Raw genomic sequence first — 15,518 nt, 5'->3', positions numbered from 1 at the left:
AGGCCGGAACGGTACACGAGGGGGTGGGTGGCCAGCACCACGCCCGACCGCCTTTGTCTCCCTAGTGGCGATGTTTACACACCGCACCAGGTACTCATTTAAGGCTGAGTCGACACACAGTGACACACACAGTGACACACACAGTGACACACAGACACACACAGTGACACACACAGTGACACACACAGTGACACACACACAGTGACAGACACACACACACACAGTGATACACACAGTGACACACACAGTGACACACACACAGTGATAAAGACAAAGATCCCCCGTATAGCCTGAACAGACTGTAGGGGCAAGTGCTGTTAGCGAGCACCTATGAAGGGTGGGTGGCCAGCACCACGCCCGACCGCCTTTGTCTCCCTAGTGGCGATGTTTACACACGCGGCGTCGCTGTTTTTTGTGCCACCGGAACTGGCACCACCGACACCACCGACACCACCGGGCTGACCCGCCGCGTGTGTACAGTGCGTACAGTGCGCACAGTGCGTACAGTGTGCCGGGGAGGGGCGGGAGGTGACAGACACGGTGGGTGCCGTTCAAACCGGTTCGCCTGCCACTTTCGCCGCGGTGCCCTGCGGGGCTGGCGGAGGGGGCGGCAGTAACGGCGCCGCGTGCCTCGAATGCCACCACGAGCACCCAGCTCCAAGTGCGCAATAAACAGCGTCGCTTCTCCTCCTCGCTGTGGCATTTGCTCCTCCTCCAAGACACTGGCCGCGACCCACCGTCAACTCACTCACTCAACCACTCGTCCACTCGCTCACTCAACCACTCACTCAACCACTCGTCCACTCGCTCACTCAACCACTCGTCCACTCGCCCACTCAACCACTCACTCAACCACTCGTCCACTCGCCACTACCATTCACTCGCCCACTCAACCACTCGTCCACTCGCCCACTCAACCATTCACTCGCCCACTCAACCATTCACTCGCCCACTCAACCATTCACTCGCCCACTCAACCATTCACTCGCCCACTCGCTCACTCAACCGCTCACTCAACCACTCAACCGCTCACTCAACCATTCACTCGCTCACTCAACCATTCATTCGCTCACTCAACCATTCACTCGCCCACTCGCTCATTCAACATTCACTCGCTCATTCAACCATTCACTCGCTCATTCAATCACTCAACCGCTCACTCGCTCGCTCACTCGCCCATTCACTCGCTCACTCGCCCATTCACTCGCTCACTCGCCCATTCACTCGCTCACTCGCCCATTCACTCGCTCACTCGCCCATTCACTCGCTCACTCGACCATTCACTCGCTCACTCGACCATTCACTCGCTCACTCGACCATTCACTCACTCCTCGCTCACTCGACCATTCACTCACTCGCTCACTCGACCATTCACTCACTCGCTCACTCGACCATTCACTCACTCGCTCACTCGACCATTCACTCACTCGCTCACTCGACCATTCACTCACTCGCTCACTCGACCATTCACTCACTCGCTCACTCGACCATTCACTCACTCGCTCACTCGACCATTCACTCACTCGCTCACTCGACCATTCACTCACTCGCTCACTCGACCATTCACTCACTCGCTCACTCGACCATTCACTCACTCGCTCACTCGACCATTCACTCACTCGCTCACTCGACCATTCACTCACTCGCTCACTCGACCATTCACTCACTCGCTCACTCGACCATTCACTCACTCGCTCACTCGCCCATTCACTCACTCGCTCACTCGCCCATTCACTCACTCGCTCACTCGCCCATTCACTCACTCGCTCACTCGCCCCATTCACTCACTCGCTCACTCGCCCATTCACTCACTCGCTCACTCGCCCATTCACTCACCGCTCACTCGCCCATTCACTCGCTCACTCGCCCATTCACTCGCTCACTCGCCCATTCACTCGCTCACTCGCCCATTCACTCGCTCACTCGCCCATTCACTCGCTCACTCGACCATTCACTCGCTCACTCGACCATTCACTCGCTCACTCGCCCATTCACTCGCTCACTCGCCCATTCACTCGCTCACTCGCCCATTCACTCGCTCACTCGCCCATTCACTCGCTCACTCGCCCATTCACTCGCTCACTCGCCCATTCACTCGCTCACTCGCCCATTCACTCGCTCACTCGCCCATTCACTCGCTCACTCGCCCATTCACTCGCTCACTCGCCCATTCACTCGCTCACTCGCCCATTCACTCGCCCACTCGCCCATTCACTCGCCCACTCAACCATTCACTCGCTCACTCGCCCACTCAACCATTCACTCGCTCACTCAACCATTCACTCGCTCACTCAACCATTCGCTCGCTCACTCAACCATTCACTCGCTCACTCGCCCATTCATAGAGACCCATAGAGATACATAGAGACTCAGAGACCAATAGAGATTCAGAGACCCATAGAGATGCATAGAGACTCATAGAGGCTCATAGAGACCCATAGAGTCCAACAGAGACCAACAGAGACTCATAGAGACCCATAGAGACCAATAGAGATAGAGACTCACCAGTGGAAGTTCTGAGGTTTATAATGAACAGTGGTGAGTGGGTGAGTGAGATGGTGAAGTGTGGGTGAGATGGTGAAGTGTGTGGGTGAGTGGGTGGATGAGTGTGTGGGTGAGTGGGTGAATGGGTCAGTAAATGATTATTAGGTGAATGAGCGGGTGGGTCTCTCTGCGTGAGTCTGTGGCTCTCTATGCGAGTCTGTGGGTCTCTCTGTGTGAGTCTGTGGGTCTCTCTGTGTGAGTCTGTGGGTCTCTCTGTGTGAGTCTGTGGGTCTCTCTGTGTGAGTCTGTGGGTCTCTCTGCGCGAGTCTGTGGCTCTCTATGCGAGTCTGTGGGTCTCTCTGTGTGAGTCTGTGGGTCTCTCTGTGTGAGTCTGTGGGTCTCTCTGTGTGAGTCTATGGGTCTCTCTGCGCGAGTCTGTGGCTCTCTATGCGAGTCTGTGGATCTCTGTGTGAGTCTGTGGGTCTCTGCGCGAGTCTGTGGGTCTCTCTGCGAGTCTGTGGGTCTCTGTGTGAGTCTGTGGGTCTCTGCGCGAGTCTGTGGGTCTCTCTGCGAGTCTGTGGGTCTCTGTGTGAGTCTGTGGGTCTCTGCACGAGTCTGTGAGTCTCTCTGCGAGTCTGTGGGTCTCTGTGTGAGTCTGTGGGTCTCTGCGCGAGTCTGTGGGTCTCTATGCGAGTCTGTGGGTCTCTGTGCGAGTCTGTGGGTCTCTGTGTGAGTCTGTGGGTCTCTATGCGAGTCTGTGGGTCTCTGTGCGAGTCTGTTGGTCTCTATGCGCGAGTCTGTGGGTCTCTCTGCGAGTCTGTGGGTCTCTATGCGAGTCTGTGGGTCTCTATGCGAGTCTGTGGGTCTCTATGCGCGAGTCTGTGGGTCTCTATGCGCGAGTCTGTGGGTCTCTCTGCGAGTCTGTGGGTCTCTATGCGAGTCTGTGGGTCTCTGTGCGAGTCTGTGGGTCTCTGCGCGAGTCTGTGGCTCTCTGCATGAGTCTGTGGGTCTCTATGCGCGAGTCTGTGGGTCTCTATGCGTGAGTCTGTGGCTCTCTGCGAGTCTGTGGCTCTCTGCGCGAGTCTGTGGGTCTCTATGCGTGAGTCTGTGGCTCTCTGCGAGTCTGTGGGTCTCTGTGCGAGTCTGTGGGTCTCTATGCGCGAGTCTGTGGCTCTCTATGCGAGTCTGTGGGTCTCTCTGCGAGTCTGTGGGTCTGTGTGAGTGTGTGGGTCTCTGCGCGAGTCTGTGGGTCTCTCTGCGAGTCTGTGGGTCTCTATCCGAGTCTGTGGGTCTCTGTGCGAGTCTGTGGGTCTCTGTGTGAGTCTGTGGGTCTCTGCGCGAGTCTGTGGGTCTCTCTGCGAGTCTGTGGGTCTGTGTGAGTGTGTGGGTCTCTGCGCGAGTCTGTGGGTCTCTCTGCGAGTCTGTGGGTCTGTGTGAGTGTGTGGGTCTCTGCGCGAGTCTGTGGGTCTCTCTGCGAGTCTGTGGGTCTGTGTGAGTGTGTGGGTCTCTGTGTGAGTCTGTGGGTCTCTATGCGAGTCTGTGGGTCTCTGCGCGACTGGTGCAAGCTGACACAGGAATACTCCTCTCGTGCCTGCCACCACCACCACCCCCACCCCTCTGTAGCTTGACTGAGAACACTCGTTAACATACACAAAGACAAAGATCCCCCGTGTAGCCTTCAACAGACTCTTGGGGAAAGTGTTGTTACCGTGGCACACGAGGGGGTGGGTGGGTGACCGGCACCACGCCTGTCATTTGAGGCTGAGTTGACCTAGGGGAGGCCCAGGACCGCAAGCGAAACCGCGCTACCCGCTACACGACCCATCCCCACGACATTCCATACGACACGCACACACCCACGATGAGACAAAGATCCCCCGTATAGCCTGAACAGATTGTTGGGGCAAGTGCTGTTAGCGAGCAGCACCTATGAAGGCCGGCACGGCACACGAGGGGGTGGGTGGCCAGCACCACGCCCGGCCGCCTTTGTCTCCCCAGTGGCGATGTTTACACACCGCACCAGGTACTCATTTGAGCCTGAGTCAACCTAGGGGAGGCCCAGGACCGGTTCAGATAATCGTCACCGGCGGTGGTGGCCGTGAGCGGGAATCGAACTCGGGTCGCCGGGTTCGTAGCGCAGCGTAGTGCTAACCACTACACCCACCGCTGACCCGCACATACACCCACTCACAACCACACCCTCACACACTCTCACACTCACACACACATCCACACTCTCACACACTCTCGCACAACCACAATCTCACACTCTCACACACCCACACACACCCACACTCTCACACCCCCACCAACACACCCTCACACTCTCACACACCCTCACACTCTCACACACCCTCACACCCTCACACTCTCACATACTCACACTCTCACACACTTACACACCCACCCACACTCTCACACCCTCACACCCTCACACACTCACACTCTCACACCCACCCTCTCATACCCTGCCAAGCCCCCACTGTGCCGCTAGAAATGGGTGTGGATCATCACAGCGACCCGACAACTGACTTCACCCATTCCGGGCTCCATCGCTGTGCTGCCTGACTCACTTCACCAGGCCCAGCCTGACTCACTTCACCACTCACTTCACCAGGCCCAGCCTGACTCACTTCACCACTCACTTCACCAGGCCCAGCCTGACTCACTTCACCAGACCCAGCCTGACTCACTTCACCACTCACTTCACCAGACCCAGCCTGACTCACTTCACCACTCACTTCACCAGGCCCAGCCTGACTCACTTCACCACTCACTTCACCAGGCCCTGCCTGACTCACTTCACCACTCACTTCACCAGACCCAGCCTGACTCACTTCACCACTCACTTCACCAGACCCAGCCTGACTCACTTCACCACTCACTTCACCAGGCCCAGCCTGACTCACTTCACCACTCACTTCACCAGGCCCTGCCTGGGTCACTGCGCTGTCCACACGAGCCTGACTTGATGATGATGATGGTGGTCTCTCTCTCTCTCACACAAAGTGGATTACTCACAATTCGGACTACACCGAGAACACATCTCGCGATACCCAGTGTACTACCGGGCATGTGCTGCAAGAGGTGGTGGCGGTGGTGCGGCAATGGACTTGAGAATCTATCCGTGTGGAGCCTCTCTTGGCACTACCTGAGGACGCGTGGAGTCGCCTCGTCTCCCGCCCCACACACAATAATCCCAACGACTTGTCGCAAATGGAATCCGTGGACAAACATCCCAATGAAGAACAGCGCTGCTGCTCCTGCTGCTGCTGCTGCTGCAAAGTTGTCTTGAGACACATAGTGGGGCCTCCCTGGGTAAACTACTTTATTTATTGTATTTGAGTAAGGTAATAGAAGGCCCCAGTGGGCTGCTACGTAGCGACCTGGCCAACGCAAACGACAGCTCAACCAAGTGGCTGATCATCGCCATCATCGTCATCATCGTCATCATCGTCTTCATCGTCATCATCGCGTGGAACTTTACGGCAGCAGCAAAATACTCCACAAACGCGTGACGTTGATAGGAAATGTGGGGAGGGAAAAAGCGGAGGACCCGGAAAAAAAACCACGCGACACGGGGAGAGAGAGAGACGCAAACTCCAAACATACAACAGGCGTCAGGGTCGGGATCCACGTCCTCCTATATACCAGCGAGGTAGTTAACATCTCCTAGCCACAAAGAGAAAGATGATGAGAGAGACACGCAAACTCCAAATATACAGCAGCAGGCATCATCAGGGTCGGGATCGAACTCACGACCTCCTGTAGACCAGGCGAGGTAGTTAACATCTCCTAGCCATCGTGATGATGATGAGACATGCAAACTCCAAATATACAGCAGGCGTCAGGGTCGGGATCGAACCCACGGCCTCCTGTAGACCAGGCCGAGGTAGTTAACATCTCATAGCCACAAATATGATGATGATGAGACAAGCAAACTCCAAATATACAGCAGCAGGTGTCGTCAGGGTCGGGATCGAACCACGACCTCCTGTAGACCAGGCGAGGTAGTTAACATCTCATAGCCACCAAGGCAACAAATGATCGTCATCAGCCACCATCAATCCATTGCTGAATGAAGGCCTCCCAATGCCAATGAAACCTCCTGTGGTTTTCGCGACGTCCACCAACATCACCAATCCCACCGCTCCACGTGTCGTGGCAGGCATCCTCGGCTTCAGTGGGGCTTCTTCTCGGCCTCGGCTTCACGCTGCACCCACTGGGGTGCGAGATGCCCTTTCCGGGGGCGCGGGGATGTGGCCGGATTTTTTTTGAAGGTCAAATTAAGCACGGGCAGTAAGCAACAACGTACTTTGTTTCATCGATGCCCTATATATTTATCACCACTGTAAAATGTTTTTTTTTTACGATTGAGAACCCAAGGAGTGCAGGCTGCAGTAAAAGGTTAAGAACCGCCGGTCTATTCAGACTCCTCTACTTGCAAACATTCGACTCACGAATATTCACAGATACGAACAAACCTGGTCCGTATGTCCAGTTGCAAGTTCAACTGCCGCGCAATAGATGGTGGTGGCATCTACATCTGCAGAACGTGAAGAACCAGTGGCATCTACATCTGGAGAACGTGAAGAACCAGTGGCATCTACATCTGGAGAACGTGAAGAACCAGTGGCATCTACATCTACAGAACGTGAAGAACCAGTGGCATCTACATCTACAGAAGGTGAAGAACCAGTGGCATCTACATCTGGAGAACGTGAAGAACCAGTGGCATCTACATCTGGAGAACGTGAAGAACCAGTGGCATCTACATCTGCAGAAAGTGAAGAACCAGTGGCATCTACATCTGCAGGAAGTGAAGAACCAGTGGCATCTACATCTGCAAAAAGTGAAGAACCAGTGGCATCTACATCTGCAGAAAGTGAAGAACCAGTGGCATCTACATCTACAGAACGTGAAGAACCAGTGGCATCTACATCTGGAGAACGTGAAGAACCAGTGGCATCTACATCTGCAGAAAGTGAAGAACCAGTGGCATCTACATCTGCAGGAAGTGAAGAACCAGTGGCATCTACATCTGGAGAACGTGAAGAACCAGTGGCATCTACATCTGCAGAAAGTGAAGAACCAGTGGCATCTACATCTGCAGAAAGTGAAGAACCAGTGGCATCTACATCTGCAGAAAGTGAAGAACCAGTGGCATCTACATCTACAGAAGGTGAAGAACCAGTGGCATCTACATCTGCAGAAAGTGAAGAACCAGTGGCATCTACATCTGCAGAACGTGAAGAACCAGTGGCATCTACATCTGCAGAACGTGAAAAACCAGCGGCATCTATATCTGCAGAACAAGAAGAACCAATGGCATCGACAGGAGATTATATAACTTTTAAAACCATTACCCATGTTAAGTGTACACGCCGTACAACGCGTTTGCAATCGACAGGAGCAAAGTTGGACTTCCGAACAAATGACTTATGGACACAGACCTCTGGAACCAAACTCATTCATGAGTAGAGGAATTCTCCTGGAGAGCCAGGGCATTGCACCAGGACAACCCACGGCGAGGGAAGGGAGTTTCACAAGATTGTTGCGATCCATCAACTACGGCGCCACCGTCACTGCCCCAAGCGGGGTGACCACCACCACCACCAGCGGCAAGTCCACAAACAGCTTCTTGTAGCCACCGTGTCGCCACCGTGGGACCTTTTTGCCAGCATCAAAGTATGAAAAATTAACCCGTAAAAACAAAGTTTTTCACTATAAATCCTTTATATGCGTGGCAGCTAGAGTCCTCTCGTCCTCTGGCTTGAGATGGCTGCCACCTGTGGGTCAGATGAATGCCTGCCACCATTAAGCAATTGGTAATTAAATATTTAAAAAAAATTCCTAAAAAGTGTAAAATTTTTGAACAAAAATTTTCACGAAACTAAATTGTCACGCACAACGAGTCTGTGTGCAAAATGTCAGCTCGATTGGATCACGGGAAGTGAGTTAAAAAACGACCGAAAGATTTGCACGGTCGTAAGCGCGCAAGCAAGCAAGCAAGTGAACTTAATATAAAGGATTTAAAAATAAGAATAAGTTTTACCCTTAGTGGCAATAAAACAGGTGTTGCAGGGAACCATGCAAGGACATGCTTCCTTTATTGCCATGAAGGGTAAAACCTCTTCTTATTTTTTCGTATGTGTAACCGCTCGCAACGCATCAACAGAATCTGCCAGAAATGTCCCTCTGCCAAAATGGAATGGGGATGGAGCCGGCGAGCAATCGCCCGCGGTGAGGAGCTCGCCTCTGGCTCCAATTCCAAATGGCTTCCGCGCAACCAACCGATGTGTCTCGTCAGGCGAAGCAAGCCACGTGGACCATCTCTCGAGCTGCCCCGCAGCACCCACAGTGCACTCCTCAAGGTCTGGCAATGCCAACACCAAATGAGCGACGGTGGCCTGCGCAGAATATTTGTAAAAGACCAGCGCACAGGATGGACAGGAGACACAGCGAAGAAGCGTGACACCAACCACTCCGGGTTGGTGACAGGGGAGACTCATCATTGAGCTGTGAGTCAGAGTCCAAGGTTGGCCCCAACTCAACATGACCCACTTGTCTTTCAGCATCTGATCAGCCTGATCATGAATGGGCTGTTGTCCTTCTCCCCGCACCACGGACTAGCACGGGTGGCTACGTACAGTACAGTGCGAAAGAAGTTCAACGTACACACTCCACTCACATAGCTACCATCACCACCAACATCACCACTAACAAAGCTACCATCATTACCACCACCATCACCACTAACATAACTACCATCACCAACACCATCACTAATAACAAAGCTACCATCACCACCACCATCACCACTAACAAAGCTACCATCATTACCACCACCATCACCACTAACATAACTACCATCACCAACACCATCACTACTAACAAAGCTATCATCACCATCACCACTAACAAAGCTACCATCACATCACCACTACAAAGCTACCATCATTACCACCACCACCATCACCACTAGCATAGCTACCATCATCACTAACAAAGCTACCATCATCCCCACCATCATCACCACCATCACCACTAACAAAGCTACTATCATCACCACCACCACCATCACCACTAACATAGCTACCATCATCACTAACAAAGCTACCATCATCCGCACCATCATCACCACCACCATCACCACTAACATAGCTACCTTCATCACTAACAAAGCTACCATCATCCCCACCATCATCCCCACCATCACCACTAACAAAGCTACTATCATCACCACCACCACCATCAGCACTAACATAGCTACCATCATCACTAACAAAGCTACCATCATCCCCACCATCCCCACCATCATCACCACCATCACCACTAACATAGCTAACATCCATAACAGTTTTTTTGGGTTGGCTTCAAAATCAGGTGGCTGACTCACGGGCCCAAGGATGGCCATTATGACCCCCCCCCCCCCCCCCAGGTTAACATCACCAGTTTTACTGCACAGCGGAACGGCTCCGAACAAAGTCCGACAATAATCCGAGTTCGAACACCAGCCACACAGCATTGTTTACATATCCTGACGTCCGTCTAAGGTCCAGTGGCACAAAGGAGTGATCGACGGCAGCCTTCACGCGGCCCACTCGTACCGAGTGGGAAATCGCGACGAATTCCCATCAACTCGCGACCGAACATCGACTATCGGTGTCCTGGGTCTGGGTGGTTAGGAGATGTTAACGCCCTCACCTGGTATGCAGGTCATGGGTTCTATCTCGACCCTGACGACGCCTGCTGCTGTATATTTGGAGTTGGCGTGTCTCTCTCTCTCTCATCATCATAATCACGGTGGCTAGGAGATGTTAACTCGCTCGCCTGGGATGCAGGAGGTCATGGGTTCTATCCCGACCCTGACGACGCCTGCTGCTGCTGTATATTTGGAGTTGGCGTGTCTCTCTCTCTCATCATCATAATCACGGTGGCTAGGAGATGCTAACTACCTCGCCTGGTATGCAGGAGGTTGTGGGTTCTATCCCGACCCTGACGACGCCTGCTGCTGCTGTATATTTGGAGTTGGCGTGTCTCTCTCTCTCATCATCATAATCACGGTGGCTAGGAGATGTTAACTACCTCGCCTGGTATGCAGGAGGTTGTGGGTTCTATCCAGACCCTGGCGCCTGCTGCTGCTGTATATTTGGAGTTTGCGTCTCTCTCTCTCTCTCTCCCCCCGTGGTCATCTGGATTTTTCTCCGGCTCCTCCGGTTTTTCCCTCCACATTTATAATCGACGTCACGCATTTAAAGTATTTGGCTACAGATATAAATTTCCACCCAATGATGAAAAGCAACTTCGTTGAGCTATCATTTCCCATGGCCAGGTCGCTTCTGAAAAAGAGTGGGCCTTACCTCGTAAAATAAATAAAATATAGTTGAGTTTAATAGTTTAGCTTAGAATGTTAAATTGTAGCTGTTGCTCTTCAACTACATCAGCCATACGGAAGAAGAGAAGTGGCACAGATGGTCTCTCTGGAGGGGTCCCCAAACAATGAGACTGGTTGCCGTTTCTACCACAACAACAACAACAATAGTGACTTCACCACGGTGCCTGTGCCAGGCTAGGTGCACTACCAGGCCAAGCTGTACAATCCTTGTCTTTGTCTCTACAAAGACAATGATCCCCCGTGTCCCCTTAACAGACTGCTGGGGCAAGTGCTGTTAGCGAGTAGCATGTGGCACACGAGGGGGTGGGTGGCCAGCACCACGCCTGGCCGCCTTTGTCTCCCCAGTGACGATGTTTACTACACACTGCACCAGGGTACTCATTTTGTGGCTAAGTCGACCGAGGGGAGGTCCAGCACCTATTCAAATAATTGTCACCGGTGTTGGCCGTGAACGGGATTTGAGCTTGGGTAGCCGGGTTCGTGGCGTGGCGCGCTGACCGACCGCTGCACTACCGTCTCTACACAAAGATATTCAGGTGCATTAGCATAATCGCAAAAGTTAACGTGGCATACACCATCATCATGGGATCTCCTTTGCCAGTACCAAAATATACTAATAGGGTTTTTCCCCTTTTTTCTGGCAACAAAACTGACACCTTTTGCAAGGAATCATGCTTACATTAACCACAATACCTGCAGTCAGATGCAAACAAAAAACAATACTCTGATAATGTATGCATTGTCTTTGAAACTGATTGGTCCGCACCAGAGACAGCTTTCTTTGGAGCCTAGTCTCATATGGTGTTCGACCAGATGACGCCAAAAGGCGCACATCATGATGTAGCTGCTCACCCCGAGCTCTCGTTACTCTGGTAGTGCGTTGTCTTTGAACTGTGCGCCTTTTGGCGTCATCTGGTCGAACACCATATGAGACTAGGCTCCAAAGAAAGCTGTCTCTGGTGCGGACCAATCAGTTTCAAAGACAATGCATAAATTATCAGAGTATTGTTTTTTGTTTGCATTTGACTGCAGGTATTGTGGTTAATGTAAGCATGATTCCTTGCAAAAGGTGTCAGTTTTGTTGCCAGAAAAAAGGGGAAAAACCCTATTAGTATAGTTGGCATACACCATGTTACTGAAAATTCACTACCACCACGTACACAAAATGTGTGCGTCTAGGGCGTAAGGGTTGAGTTGAATCGATGAACGAATGTGCCCTCCGTATTCCGAATAAAAAATGGCGATGACAAGAACCGTTCAGATGCCAACCAGCAAATAAATATTCACATCGTCAGCGGCGGTCGCTTGAAGTCCACTCTCTCTTGCAGCGGTTTCCACCGTCGTCTGGGTCTCATCAGCAGAAATAGGGTTGCTAAAACAAATGTATCTGGGTGGAATACCGCACCGAATTATAGGTACGCAAGCAATTTTGCACTTATATTTCGCACCTCCGATAAGCACGGTTGGGTTACGTGCGGTGCGAAAGAAGTTCAACATACATACAACACTCCCCATAGACTCAGTACTGCACCATAGACTCAACACTGCACCATAGACTCAACACTGCACCATAGACTCAACACTGCCCATAGACTCAACACTGCCCATAGACTCAACACTGCCCATAGACTCAACACTGCCCATAGACTCAACACTGCCCATAGACTCAACACTGCCCATAGACTCAACACTGCCCATAGACTCAACACTGCACCATAGACTCAACACTGCACCATAGACTCAACACTGACCCATAGACTCACACTGCCCATAGACTCAACACTGCCCATAGACTCAACACTGCACCATAGACTCAACACTGCCCATAGACTCAACACTGCACCATAGACTCAACACTGCCCATAGACTCAACACTGCCCATAGACTCAACACTGCCCATAGACTCAACACTGCACCATAGACTCAACACTGCCCATAGACTCAACTGCCCATAGACTCAACACTGCACCAGACTCACCGCTGCCCATAGACTCAGTACTGCCCATAGACTCAACACTGCACCATAGACTCAACACTGCCCATAGACTCAACACTGCCCATAGACTCAACACTACCCATAGACTCAACACTGCCCATAGACTCAACACTACCCATAGACTCAACACTGCCCATAGACTCAACACTGCCCATAGACTCACACTACCATAGACTCAACACTGCCCATAGACTCAACACTGCCCATAGACTCAACACTGCCCATAGACTCAACACTGCCCATAGACTCAACACTGCCCATAGACTCAACACTGCACCATAGACTCAACACTGCCCATAGACTCAACACTGCCATAGACTCAACACTGCCCATAGACTCAACACTGCCCATAGACTCAACACTGCACCATAGACTCAACACTGCCCATAGACTCAACACTGCACCATAGACTCAACACTGCCCATAGACTCAACACTGCCCATAGACTCACACTGCCCATAGACTCAACACTACCCTAAAATCCACACTGCCCATAGAATCAACACTGCACCATAGACTCAACACTGCCCATAGACTCAACACTGCACCATAGACTCAACACTGCCCATAGACTCAACACTGCCCATAGACTCAACTGCACCATAGACTCAACACTGCCCATAGACTCAACACTGCCCATAGACTCAACACTGCACCATAGACTCAACACTGCCCATAGACTCAACACTGCACCATAGACTCAACACTGCCCTAGACTCAACACTGCACCATAGACTCAACACTGCCCATAGACTCAACACTGCCCATAGACTCAACACTGCCCATAGACTCAACACTGCCCATACTCAACACTGCCCATAGACTCAACACTGCCCATAGACTCAACACTGCCCATAGACTCACACTGCACCAGACTCAACACTGCCCATAGACTCAACACTGCACCATAGACTCAACACTGCCCATAGACTCAACACTGCCCATAGACTCAACACTGCATAGACTCAACACTGCCCATAGACTCAACACTGCCCATAGACTCAACATGCCCATAGACTCACACTGCCCATAGACTCAACACTGCCCATAGACTCAACACTGCCCATAGACTCACACTGCACCATAGACTCAACACTGCCCATAGACTCAACACTGCACCATAGACTCAACACTGCCATAGACTCAACACTGCCCATAGACTCAACACTGCCCATAGACTCAACACTGCCCATAGACTCAACACTGCCCATAGACTCAACACTGCCCATAGACTCAACACTGCCCATAGACTCAACACTACCATAGACTCAACACTGCCCATAGACTCAACACTGCCCATAGACTCAACACTGCCCATAGACTCAACACTGCCATAGACTCAACACTGCCCATAGACTCAACACTGCCCATAGACTCACACTACCCATAGACTCAACACTGCCCATAGACTCAACACTGCCCATAGACTCAACACTGCCCATAGACTCAACACTGCACCATAGACTCAACACTGCCCATAGACTCAACACTGCCCATAGACTCAACACTGCCCATAGACTCAACACTGCCCATAGACTCAACACTGCCCATAGACTCAACACTGCCCATAGACTCAACACTGCCCATAGACTCAACACTGCACCATAGACTCAACACTGCCCATAGACTCAACACTGCCCATAGACTCAACACTGCACCATAGACTCAACACTGCCCATACTCAACACTGCCCATAGACTCAACACTGCACCATAGACTCAACACTGCATAGACTCACACTACCATAGACTCAACACTGCCCATAGACTCAACACTGCCCATAGACTCAACACTACCATAGACTCAACACTGCCCATAGACTCAACACTGCCCATAGACTCAACACTGCCCATAGACTCAACACTGCCCATAGACTCAACACTGCCCATAGACTCAACACTACCATAGACTCAACACTGCCCATAGACTCAACACTGCACCATAGACTCAACACTACCCATAGACTCAACACTGCCCATAGACTCAACACTGCCCATAGACTCCTGCCCCACCATAGACTCAACACTGCACCATAGACTCAACACTGCCCATAGACTCAACACTGCCCATAGACTCAACACTGCCCATAGACTCAACACTGCCCAGACTCAACACTGCCCATAGACTCAACACTGCACCATAGACTCACACTACCCATAGACTCAACACTGCCCATAGACTCACACTGCCCATAGACTCAACACTACCCATAGACTCAACACTGCCCATAGACTCACACTGCCCATAGACTCAACACTGCCCATAGACTCAACACTGCCCGACTCAACACTGCACCATAGACTCAACACTGCCCATAGACTCAACACTGCCCATAGACTCAACACTGCCCATAGACTCAACACTGCACCATAGACTCAACACTGCACCATAGACTCAACACTGCCCCATAGACTCAACACTGCACCATAGACTCAACACTGCCCATAGACTCAACACTGCCCATAGACTCAACACTGCCCATAGACTCAACACCCATAGACTCAACACTGCCATAGACTCAACACTGCCCATAGACTCACACTGCCCATAGACTCAACACTGCACCATAGACTCAACACTGCACCATAGACTCAACACTGCACCATAGACTCAACACTGCACCATAGACTCAACACTGCC

This window comes from Lethenteron reissneri, unplaced genomic scaffold (genome assembly GCF_015708825.2).
Source record: "Lethenteron reissneri isolate LAM-NWPU_2019-01 unplaced genomic scaffold, ASM1570882v1 scaffold_1638, whole genome shotgun sequence".
Taxonomy (NCBI): Eukaryota; Metazoa; Chordata; class Hyperoartia; order Petromyzontiformes; family Petromyzontidae; genus Lethenteron; species Lethenteron reissneri.
The sequence above is the reverse complement of the archived record's forward strand: the minus strand, read 5'-3'. Positions refer to the sequence as shown.